This window comes from Pituophis catenifer, unplaced genomic scaffold (genome assembly GCF_029215685.1).
Source record: "Pituophis catenifer annectens isolate HBS135680 unplaced genomic scaffold, rPitCat1.0.hap2 SCAF_5, whole genome shotgun sequence".
Classification (NCBI taxonomy): domain Eukaryota; kingdom Metazoa; phylum Chordata; class Lepidosauria; order Squamata; family Colubridae; genus Pituophis; species Pituophis catenifer.
The window spans coordinates 65,796,148-65,809,137 of record NW_027256885.1 but is presented as its reverse complement, the minus strand read 5'-3'; the positions used below and the strand labels follow the sequence as shown (position 1 = coordinate 65,809,137).

The following is a 12,990-nucleotide window of genomic DNA, read 5'->3' as shown; positions in this document are numbered from 1 at the left end:
AAGTTTTTGATCTTCTTTCCATCTCAATTGGAGTTGATTATACTGTAGCCAAGTTAAATTAATCCCTTCTTCCAACAGGTATGGTCTTGATCTTCCTTCGGAATCAGAGAAATAAAAGCTGTTTTCCAAGATGGTGGTACCCCTCCTCCCAACTGTATTCTAGTGAATAATTCCCTAAGGGGTTCTACCATTTCCAATTGTAAATTTTTGTAATAAACCGCTGTCAATCCGTCTGTACCAGGGGCCTTACCAACTTTTAACTGCTTAATTGCCAGTAGAATTTCCTCCTCGGATATCGGTTGATTCAATCTTTCCCTTTCCTCATCTGTAACTGTAAGAATATTCTCCTTCTCCAGGTATCTATCTATATCTATACCTTGTATTTTATCATCAGCATACAATCTCATATAAAACTCTAAAAAAGCCTTTTTAATCATATTCTGTTGGTACAACTCTTTACCTTTGTAGTCTATTTTCTTTATAGTATGAGACTTTTGTTTTTTCCTCAACATATATGCTAACCATCTACCTGGCTTATTTGCATTACAAAAGGTATTATGTTTAGCATATTGCAAATTAGTTGCAACCTGATCTGATATCAACATATTAAACTGCCCTCACAATAAGGTAATTGCTTCTTTTGTTTTCTTATCATCTGGGTTATTTATTAGCACCTGCTCTTTCTTCTTTATTTCCTCTTCTAATTCCCTCCGTTTTTTTCCCCTGTCTACGTCTATATGCATTATTCAAATTTATTAAAACACCTCTCAAATATGTTTTACTTGCATCCCAAACCATTTCCATGGATGTTTCCTTATGCATATTTAAAACAAAAAATTCTTTTTTGCATATTTAAAACAAAAATTTTTTTACATTCTATCACATTTCCCTCGTACCTAAATAAATTTTCGTTTAATCGCCAAGATCTCCTAGACACCTCTCCATGTTCCAATTCCATCCACACTGGATTATGATCTGTTAGACTTCTTTCACATATCTTCGTCTTCTTCACCCTAGAAAGAAAATCATTTGTAATTAATATAAAATCAATTCTAGAAAAAGATTGGTGCCTATCTGAGAAAAATGTAAAGTCTTGTTCTTTAAAATTCCGTTTACACCAAATGTCTCTCAGCTCCATATCCTCCATCATGTCAAAAAAGGATTTAGGCAATCTTGCTCGCATTTGAATATTTTTCAAAAGTCTCTTCTTGTCCATTCTAGTATCCAATACTCAATTCCAGTCACCCAACATTATACAAGATTTATAGTCCCAGTTTATCAATTTTGTATGTAGCAACTTGTAAAATCTGTCTTGTTGTTGGTTGGGTGCATATACTCCCACTAAAAGTACTTTCTTTCCTTCGACTAATAATTCAATTGCAATATATCTACCTTGCAGATATGCTTCAATTAATTTAGCCATTAAGTCTTTCTTAAGATATATAACTATACCATTTTTCTTCTCTGGAGCAGATGCCACAAAATGTGTTCCCAGTCTCGCATTTATCAAATATTTTTGATCATTTGCCTTAATATGTGTTTCTTGCAAACAAATTACATCATTTTTAAATTGTTTCAAGTAATTGAATACTTTCTTCCTTTTTGGCGGTGAATTTAAGCCATTGACATTCCAAGTTAAAAATCTAGTTGCCATCTTTGGCCCCCTGAAGCCTTTTGAGCACCGACTGGAAATCCTCCTGGAATTTCTTCTTCGGTCTCCCCCCCCCCCAGCTTCTGTATTTATGTTTGTACTTCCTTGGGTTGTTATCTGGGTTTGTTGCATCTTTAATTCTTGTTCCTTTCGTTTAGTTGCCGCTCGTGTTTGTCTTTGTTCTTGGGCTTCTTCTGTTTTTTCAAATAACTCCAAGACTTACACAGCCCCCGAAAGTTGCACTAATTCTTCTTGGGTACTCCAAGCCCCTCCCTGGGCTTGTGCTTGCAAGCCTTCCTTTCTAGCATCTCATGCTTCTTTTCTTTTTCTGGCTCCTGGAGATGGTGGGTATCCAGCCTTTAGTACATTGACATAAAAATCTCTTGCCTTCCAAATTGTATTGAGACGATATCGTTCTCCTGAATAATTCACCACTATTCCGGCTGGAACCTCCCATCTATACTGTATCTGACGATTTCTCAATTCATCCACTAGAAATGCATAGTCTTTTTTAGCTCTCAACATTTTAGGGGGAATTTCCTTGAATACTGCAACCTCCTGTCCTGCCACTTGTAGTTTATTTTTGTAAGAAGCTTGTAAGATCCCATTTCTTATCTTCCTGGTAACAAAATAGATCACAATATCTCTTGGTAGTTGTCTTTGCCTGGCAATCCATGAATTAACATGATAAATTTTATCAATTTGCCAGTCACACCCTGCTTTGGACTCTCCAGTTAACTGTGCAAGAGCTTCTGCAAAAATCTCTTTTAAATTTTCCTGATTATTTTCTTTTAAGCCTCTTACCCTCAAAGCAAATTCCATCGCCCTATATTGTGTCATTATAAGTTCTGCCTCTGTCTTGTTGATCTTGATTTGAGCTTCATCCACTTTAACCTCCAAATTCACATTAGATTGATTAATTTCTTCAACCTTTTCCTCCAACGATGTAACATGACCCACCAAACCCTGAAATGCTTCCACAATGTCTTCTCTTATTTCTTGATTATGGGTTTGGATTAGGTCCTTAATTGCTGCCATTTCCTCAGAGACATCTTTAAATGCAGATGTGATTTTTTCTTGCAATGCAGAGGCTTGTACCTTTAAGGCACCTTGGAGAGCCTCCAGTGTCAATACTTGTTTTTGCATTTGTGCTTGTGCTTGTGCTTGTGTATCCACTGGGGCCAACAAAGACTGCAATTTAGGGCTTTGAGCAGGAGAACTTCCAGCACTTTTTGGAATGCCTGTTTTTGTCTGCTTTGAAGCCATTCCCAAATTGTAATTTTCAACAACCAGCCCACTAAGTCAGTAAATATTTAAATCTTGATCTTTAACCAATAATATGGCTTATTAGTAAGTCAGTACTTTATTCTTTTAGTCCCAGAGTCTTAATTCTTTAAAACAATGTCCATTAGAGTTAAACGGGACTGACAGCTTTAACAAGTTAACAAGCAGTTTCTTCTTTAACTTTCACTTTCCACACCCTTAACAAGCCAGCACCATTTTCTTTCAACTTTTTCCCATTCTCATCAGACCCAGAAAGAAACAATATTCAGCTGGAGTTAAAATTTGTTACTTGCAGTTATAATGTCTCCTGTCTTTGCTCTGCCTGCTTTTAATCCAAATGTTGTGAAAAAGTTGCTTGCAGGGATGGTCGCGGCGTCTTGTTCTGCATAAAGCAGACACGTCCCAGATTCAGAGCTCTACCAGGTTCCTGGGGAGCTCTCACCCTTCGAGCTCCAGGATTGTTCCTGGAGCTCTTGGGGAGCTCTACCCACACCTGGCTGCTCTCTCTCCCCTCTTTTCCTGAGGGGAGAGTTTCCAAGCCGCTAGACAGCTGATTTTTGCTGTTCTAGCGGCTTAACGAAGTCACGGGGCTAGCGCTCCCAAAGGAGCGACCACCGACGCCTGCGGAACCACCGGAAGTCTCTCTATCAAGCGACAAGTTTGATGTGGATCAAGGAATGGATAATGCTAAGAAATACTAGATTATTGACTTTAGAAGGACATGATTTGTTGTTGGGATGGCACGCTTTTTTATGGTATAAGGGAACAAAAACACAGGGGTATTTTAGAAGACATTTTATACGAGAGGCCTTGCTATTAAACTGGGAGACGATCAAAAGACAACATTATTTGAAAATTCCAGTCTGGTTATCAACTATTGAAGCATTCTCATATTCAATAACATTTAGGAAGGAACAAATTGTTAGATATAATGAATTATTGAATGAAAAGGGTGAACTTAAATCTAGGCAAGAATTAGAAGAACAAGGTATAAAGATGAATTGGTTTTCTTATTTGCAAATACAATCTAGATACGATAAAGATTTTAAGACAGAAGGTTTTTATAATAATTTGACTAATTTAGATAAAATTTTAACAGGTACTGATGAAAACGTAATTAAAAAACTATATGGATATTTATTAGAGGTTAAGTTGGAAGAAGAACAAGTTAAAGAAACAATGATTGCTTGGGGGAAAAATATTGGACATGGAATTGACTTAGAGAAATGGCAAAAATTGTGGTCGCAAAATTATAAAATGACAATGTCAACTGCATATAAAGAAAATTTGTATAAGATGTTTTACAGGTGGCATCTACCCCCGACGAGAATAGCCAGAAAGTTCAAGAATAAATCTGAAAAATGTTGGAAATGTCATCAGATACCGGGTTCATATTACCATATGTGGTGGACATGTCGTCCAGAAGCTGTTCTGTAGCAGGAGAATAAACCGGGATTCTTCAATTGAAGTGGTGGCGTTTTGTTTTTTCCTGAAACCCTGCACCAGCAGCCTAGCGGGGCCGAGACCTGCGAGGCCCGGGACCATCAAGTGCTACCGATGTGGTCAGCAGGGCCATTGAGCGTCGGAATGCTTAGCTCCAGCACCTCTGCCCCGGGTGAAGTCCCCTGCTCGGGCAGGACCTAAGAAAACCCTGCGGAAACCGCTGGACAAGGGACGGAGCACCAAGCAAGCGGCAGAGAGCCCCGTCCAGCCCACAGGATCAGAAGGGAGTCTGACTGGGGATTCCCCCTCCACCTCTGCAGAGGAAGACAGCGGCGAGGACGACCTGATGGTGAGTGGAGCCATCTGCCCCTTTGCCATGAAAGTAACCCTAACGGCCCCCCAGACTGGAACCCAGGGAGAAGTGGAAGCGCCCAAGAACCGATCCTGCAACATCCAGACCCAGAGCAGCAATTCATTGTACAAGCCAATGCCAGCGACGTGGCAGTGGCTGCAGTGCTCCTGCAAAGGGACCCCAAGGGGCAGTTGCTACCATGCGCCTACGTATCCAAGAAACTTAACGATACGAAGAGGCGATGGGCCATTTGGGAGAAGGAGGCTTATGCCATTTGATGGGCATTACTGGCTTGGAGACACTTCCTGGAAGGCAGCAAGGAGTCTTTCGAGGTCTGGATGGACTACAAGAACCTAGAGGCCCTAAAGACACCCAGGAAATTGTCCCCCAAGCAAGTCCGCTGGGCTCAATACTTCAAACGTTTCAAGTTCGAGCTGAGATACATACCGGCAGGGAAAAACGTATTGGCAGATGCGCTCTCGAGAAAGCCTCAGTTTGACAGCTGCCGAGAGGAAGTGGTCCACGCCATAATCCCTCCCCATTTGCAGTCGGACGCCCAAGTTTTTTTTTATTATTATTTTGATTTATATGCTGCCCTACTCCGGAGACTCAGGACGGCTTACAAGGTGTTAAGCAACTTATCACCAGGAATCGAACCAGGCAGCCACCAGACCCCGGTCAGGATGGATGGACTGCCAAATTAAAGGCCGCACTACCCGTAGACCCTTGGTTCAAGGACAACCAAGGCATCCTCACCATGAGGGAGGGACTGGTGTGGTGTTGTGGCCCACCAGTGGCCTGCGCGGATCGTGGCTGATCCCGACGACGAGGAGGCTGGTGTGGTGTCGCACCAGCAGCCTGCGCAGCTGGCGCTTGTGTCGGACAGCGAGGAGGCTTAAGAGGATGTGGTGCCAGAGGCAGAGACTCAGCCAGGGCCTTCAGAACCTCCAGAGGCTCCTTCAAGTGGAGAGAGTGAAGTGGAGGAGCCTCTTCTCAATGCTCGAGCACACAGGGCTGCCAAAAGGCAGGAGTGGCTACTCAGGAGGAGGAGGTCTCCTCGAGAGTAAGGCTTGAGGATAATTGGCCACTCCCTTAGCCTATTTAAGTCACATGCGGTTAGTAAGTTTCTTGCTGGAAACAACTTGTAATTATCAGAGCATTTTTGGAAAAGTCTTATCGTATCTTGTTTTCTGGGCTGGTTGCCAATCTTTGCCAGACTTTGGTTTATTCTTGCTACTTAATAAATTTGATAAGGACTGTTGGTGTGTGTCAATATCCTCGGGAATCTGGAGCTGGGGCAGAACACGTGGAAGGGATCCAAATTGTATGTCCCAGCCACCCTGAGATTTGAGGTGCTTCAACGTAGCCACAACTCCAAGCAGGCCGGCCATTTCGGATTCCTGAAAATGCTACACCTCACAGTTTTGGTGGCCGAAAATGAAAGCAGAGGTGGAAGACTACGTTAGAAGTTGTACCACATGGGGCATGGTTATGGCCGTGGTGGTGTGAGGACATTTTCTCCACTTCGCAGGGCATTTTACAGAAGATAAATGTGGATTAAAGTGTTTGAAATGCACCGATAAGAGCCAAAATTTTATAAATTGTATCGGAAGAGCTACTGGCCCAGTAGACTGACTTTGGAATCGGTAGGTCACCCTGAACCACTCGAATTTCGAAGCCTTTCATAGCATGGGAAAGCGGAAGGAGTGAGGGGTGACCAGATAGGCAGTTGCAATTGTGTATTTGGAGCAAATAGTTGCCTTTTGTTCTTATTATTATCGCGATCTGTGTTTGTTTTTGCTGTGGGGTAAAGGCACGGAACATCAAAAGTCCGGTGGAAAGGGGTTTCTTTTTGGAAGAATATGTGAATTTTAAGTTGATCTTTTGTTTGTGAAAGTGCCTGAGTCGAAGCGGCAAGACGTTTCTGGGCAGTGCCTTCCAATGGATGTTAGGTTTTTTTTAAAAAAAGGAAATTACACAAGCTGAATTGAGAATTATAAACTTTTATTGTTGGCCCTTTTGAGTGCAATAATAAGCTGTCTCAGCTTCAATTGGGAATTGCTGTCCCTTAATCTTCATTAAAGACCCTCTTGGCAAAAGTGGACAATTAGAAACTTATTTAAAAATGGCGACCCAACAATCTTTAGAAATGCAACAAGTTGCTGTGGCTTTAACTAAACTTGGTGAAAAGATATCAGGACTGTCAGATAGTATGGATAATATGATATTGGAAATTAAAAGAATGAAGCAAGAAATGAATGAAAATTTTGCAAAGCAAACAGTAGAAATGACAACAATTAAAGATGAAATTGAGCAGATTCGTGCACATGATGTAAAGATAGATCGGCAAATTGGAGAAATCTTTTTTTAAAAATGAACAACAAGATAAAAAAAATTGTCTTTTGGAAGAAGAAGCGAGGAAATATAATTTGATTATTCGAGGAATTCAAGAAGAAAAAGTGGACAATTTGAAACAACGAGTTTTAAAATGGCTCAATGACCTGGATACACAAATCACATTTACAGCAACAAATCTGGCAAGTGTTTTTAGAATTGGGTTTAAAAGACAAAATGGCTTAAATAGAAATGTACTTGTCAGATTTGCAAATCTTAGTGACAAACTGGAAGTGATGGTGAAAGTGAGAGAGATGGGTGAAGCTTTGAAATTTGAGGAGAAAATTATTCAAGTCTTTCCGGATATATCAAGAGAAGAAAGAGCGTGGAGATTTTTTTTGAAGCCAATTACAAAGGTTCTGAGAGACAATGGAATTAAATATAACTGCCACCACAGCAACTAAAATTTTTTTATAAAGGAAGAATGCAAATAATTACTTTGGAAACAGATGCAGTGTCATACTTACATGAACTTGGATTGATTGTAAAGTATGAGGACATAACAGAGATAAAAGATCAAATGCTTAAGATGGGTGGAACATATGCAAAAACATCAACACCAGAAGAAAAAGGGGCTGCTGGAGGACAAGACCCTAAAGGATTAAAGTGGAAGGAAATCTCACCTGCGATGGTTGAACAAAAGAAAAGTCGTGATGATATAATGGGAGATGGAGCGGATAAGAAATTGAAGGATCTTGAAAAAGAATTGCAGGAAGCTGAGTGCGGGGAAAAGTTACCACCTTTTTCTCTGAGAGATGAATTTAAGTAGACTACCCAAAAGAAGTGACCCGACCATTAGCACGTCCCCTCTCCCCCACTCTCTTTATAGAGGCGGAAACCAATTGAGGATGTGGGGGACGAAGATTGTTTGTTATTTAATGTTTGATGTGTCTTTTGTCCTTTTTTTTTTTTTCTTTTATGTTGAATGTTGTTTGGAATGTGGGAGATTGGTGCTGGGATCTGGGCACAGAAAGGAAGAGGAGGGGAAAGGACTAAAAAAGTTACAGTTTAAATGGGTTTAATAAAAATAATGACATGGAATGTGATGGGTACAGGGAACCAGATCAAGAGAAGACGATTGGAACTTAAAATTAAAAGAGATTTACCAGATATATTATTTTTGCAAGAAACCCATCAGAAATCTGAAGGCTCAAATAAAATGTATATAAAGGGTATGCAAATTTATGAAAAATCTTTTGGAACTTCAAAAGCTAGAGGAGTTGCAACATTGATATCAGATAGGGTATATTTTGAAAAAGAACAAGTAATCGTGGATGATGAAGGAAGATATGTAATAATTGTGGGAAATATTAATGAGGAAAAAGTGACACTGGTTAATTTATATCTACCGAATGAGAAGCAAAAAGAATTTATTGAAAAAATAACTAAAATTTTGGAAAGTGAAAGTGTAGGGAAAGTAATTGTGGCTGGGGACTTTAATTTAATTAGAGATAAAATAGATAGTACTAACCCCACTCGTTGTGGAGGAGCAAATAAAATGGGGACCTTAAATAAATGGATGTTTCGAAACGGCATGGTGGATGCCTGGAGAGAAGTGAAAGGAACTGAAAGAGTGTACACTTTTTACTCTAAGATACATATTCAAGAATTGACTATATCTTAGTTTCTAAAGATTTGTTGAATAATGTGGATAAGATAGATGTGGGAATTTTTAAGGATTCTGATCATGCAGAAGTTACGATGGAAATAGATTTTAATTTTGAGAAAAAAGGAAGTTGTTGGAGATATGATGAAAAACTGTATAAAAATGAGGAGGATAAAAAATGGATATTTAAAAAATGGGAAGAATGTTGGAAATTGAATGATAATGGAGAGGTTAAATTTGAAATTGTTTGGGATGCGATGAAAGCAGTGTTTAGAGGGGAAAGTATCAAGTTATCAAGCAGAAAATATAAAAATTATAAAAATAAAATTGAAAAAGATAAAAGCCAGATTAAGGAATTGGAGAATCAATTTTTGCTTACTAAAGAATTTTTTTTTTGGAGGAATTAAATTTGCTAAAAAAATAAATTGATAGAAGAGGATATAGAATTGGTAAAAAAGAATATGAGATATTTAAATAGGATTTTTTTTTAATTTAGTAATAAAAACTCTAAGTTATTGGCAAGGATGGCGAAAAATAAAAGAGAGAAGAGAGAAATTGGAGCCTTGATAGATGATAAGGGTATAAGATGCTATAAACAATTAGAAAAGTGCGAAGTGGTCAGGAACTTTTTTCGAAATTTATATTCGAAAAAATTAATTGATCGGGAAAAACTGAGAAGTTATTTAGAAAAACATGTTGTGAAAATTGACCAAACATATAAAGACTTGATGGAAGAAGATATAACACAAGACGAGATTAATGGAGTAATACAAAAAATAAAATTAGGGAAAGCTCCAGGTGAAGATGGATTACCTGCTGAGTTGTATAAAGAATTTAAGGAAATAATAATACCAAAATTGCAAAAATTATTTAACGGAATTTTACATGGGGGAGAAGTTCCGTTGTCATGGAATAGAATGGTGATATCTATCATCCCTAAACCAGATAAAGACTTAGAAAGGATTGAGTCCTATCGGCCCATCTCTTTAATTAATCAAGATGCAAAGATATTTACCGCCATTGTAAGTAATAGATTAAGTAGATTTATAGATAGATATATAAGTTATAACCAAGTAGGCTTTGTGAAGGGTAGATACATGAGTGATATTGTCAGAAGAGTATTAAATATTATAGATGTTGCTGAATATAATGCTGATAAAATAGGTATAGTATCATTAGATATTTTTAAAGCTTTTGACTCTGTACAATGGGAAACTATTAAAACAATCGTTGAGGTACTAGGTTTTGGTAATAAGTTTATACATGTTATTTCAAAACTGTATCAAAAAAGTAGCGCAAGAGTGAAGGTGAACGGAAGGTTGACAGAAGAGATAAGATTGGAAGCGGGTACGAGACAAGGATGTCCCCTGTCTCCAACATTATTTTTATTAGTTATGGAAATTTTGACTAAAATGATAGAAAAAGATGAAGAATTGGAAGGGTATAAGGGATATAAGATAAATCTGTATGCGGATGATACTTTGATTATTTTGAAAGATATAGAGAAAGATTTGAAAAAGATACATAAGCATTTGGAAGAATTTGAGGAAATGACAGGTTTGAAAATAAATTGGTCAAAATCTGAACTATTAATGAATAATAATGGTAAGGAGTGGGAGAATATGCAAGAACAACTTGGGATAAGGATTAAAAATACATTGAAATATTTGGGCATAACACTTTCACTCAAAGTTAAAGAAATGAAAAAACTAAATTATGACGTGGTGATGAATGATATTGAGAAAAAGATAGATAAATATAAAATGATAAAGTTGTCTTGGTTTGGTAGAATTGCAATGTGTAAGATGATGTTGTTGCCAAAGTTTAATTTTTTATTTGAGATGTTACCGTTAAACTTGACAGAGAAAGATATTGAAGGATATCAGAAGAAATTGGATAAATTTTGCAATGGTGGGAAAAGACCTAGATTAGTGAAGAAAATGTGGTATCAAAATCAAAAGGAAGGTGGATTGGGAATTCCCAAACTACTCAATTATTATTGGGCTTATGCTATTCGGACTGTGGTAAAAATATTTAAAGGTGAAGATAGTCATTGGAGAGATTTAGAATTAAAAGACATCAAGAGATTTGGCTCAACATGGTTTTTAGATAAAGCAAAATCAAAATGTGTAATTAATAGCTATTGGTTAAAGGGACTGAGTAAAATTTGGAATAAATTTGTTAAAATTTTAATTCCAGATATAATTTTCTTAGGGAAGACAATTGAAAATTGGCCAATTAAAACTAATATAAGTCGTGATAGGGTAATGGAAGATGAAAATATACAAATTATAATAGATTGGTTAAAAACTTCAGAAAATGAAAGGAGGAAAAAAGAAATTATTGAAAAATTGGGTTTAGGCTGGTTTGAAAAAATACAGATAGAAAAATGGACTAAGAAAGTAAGGGACAATTGTTTGATAAGTAGAAGTAAAACTGAATTTGAACATTTAGTATTCCAAATTATGAAAGATGAAATTAGGCTAAAGGGACTCGTTAGTAAGATATATAAGATTATAAATATTGATGGAAAACCACAAAGGGTGATGAAGACGAATTGGGAAAAAGAACTTAATATTAAAATATCAGATTTAGATTGGAATGTGAATTGGAAGAGTAGAATTATGAAGACTTTATCTGTAAGGATTAAAGAGCATAATTATAAGGTTGTTTGGAAATGGTATTTGACTCCATTAAGATTGTCATTGATGGATAAAAAAATTAGTAAACAATGTTGGAGATGTGATATGGAATTAGGGACTTATGAACATATGTGGTACAAATGTGATAAAGTTAAAAAGTTTTGGCAACAATTGGAGAAAATGATATTTGAAATGATGGGGAAAGCAATAATATTGAGACCAGAAACTATATTACTGTTGATAATTAAGGAAATAGAACCAACAAAATATGAGAAAGAATTGATTAGAATCATGATTATAATGGGTAGAATTATAATAGCTAGATATTGGAAATTAGATGTGAATTTTAGAATAGAAGAATGGTATTGTGAAATGTGGAAATTAGCTTTAAACGATAAAATGACATGCGATATTAAAATTAGAAATGGTGACTATAAAGAAGATATTTTCTGGAAAATTTGGAAACTATTCGTGGACTATGCGCTGGGAAAATTGGATGCTTCGGTACCTGTACCCCGAGAACGTGGATTTTGGCGATCATGAGGATATATCCGAAGAACCAAATCTTCCTTTCTTATGTATAGCACAGGGTGAAGTATTGTATATGTTGTTTGTAATGTTATTTTAAAATAAATAAATAAAAAAAAAAAAAAGAAGAAGTTGTACCACATGTGCAGCGATGAAAAACAAACCCAGCAAACCGCCAGGTCTCCTTCAACAGGTGGCAGATGCTAGCAGACCCTGGGAGGAGATTGCAATGGACTTCATAGTGGAAGTGGACCGTCATTATCTATTTTCGAAGCAAGCCCATTTCACTGCTTGCTCCGGACTATCCTCTGGAAAGAAATTGGTGAAACTATTCGTCAAGCACATTTACCGACTGCACGGAACGCCACGTCGCATAATCTCGGACAGAGGTGTCCAATTCACTGCCATGTTCTGGAGACAGTTCCTGAGGTCCATCGGGTCCACGCAGGGGCTCAGTTTGGCTTTTCATCCGAGCACGAACGGGGCCGTTGAATGTGGGAATGCCATGGTGGAACAATACATCCGATGCTATGTGGATTACCAGCAAGAGAATTGGGTGGACTTGTTGCCATTCGCAGAAGTGGCATACAACAATGCCATGCATTCTAGCACTGGACTAACTCCTTTCCAAGTTACCAGTGGCATGGAATTTGTCCCCATGCCAGAACTGCCGAGAGAAACCCCCTCCTCCCTGTCGTTGACAGAATGGATGGATTCATTGAGAAAGGGGTGGGAGAATACAAAAAAAACGCGCTCTCCGAAGCAGCAGCTGAATATAAAACCCAAGCAGATAAGCACCACTCGCTTCAACCCCACTTTCGGGTGGGGGACAAAGTTTTTCTCTCCACTAAATACATAAAATTGAGACTGCCCAGCAGGAAATTGGGACCAAAGTTCTTAGGCCCTTTTCCCATAGTAAAAATAATAAACCCTGTGACAGTGCAATTAAGCCTCCCTCGCATATTAGGGAAAATACACCCCGTATTTCATTGTAGTTTGTTGAAATGATCCGTTGGATCTAACATAAGACCCCAGACCCAACTGCCTCCTCCCCCCTTTGTGGTGGAAGGAGAGACCCATTACGAGATAA

At 38.0% G+C, this 12,990-nt stretch overlaps 1 pseudogene; it reads right to left on the bottom strand.

The window, feature by feature from the left end:
• LOC139317702 (AP-2 complex subunit alpha-1-like) overlaps positions 1-12,504 on the bottom strand; it is a 37,474-nt pseudogene extending 24,970 nt beyond the window's left edge.
• Positions 12,505-12,990: the final 486 nt, after the last annotated feature.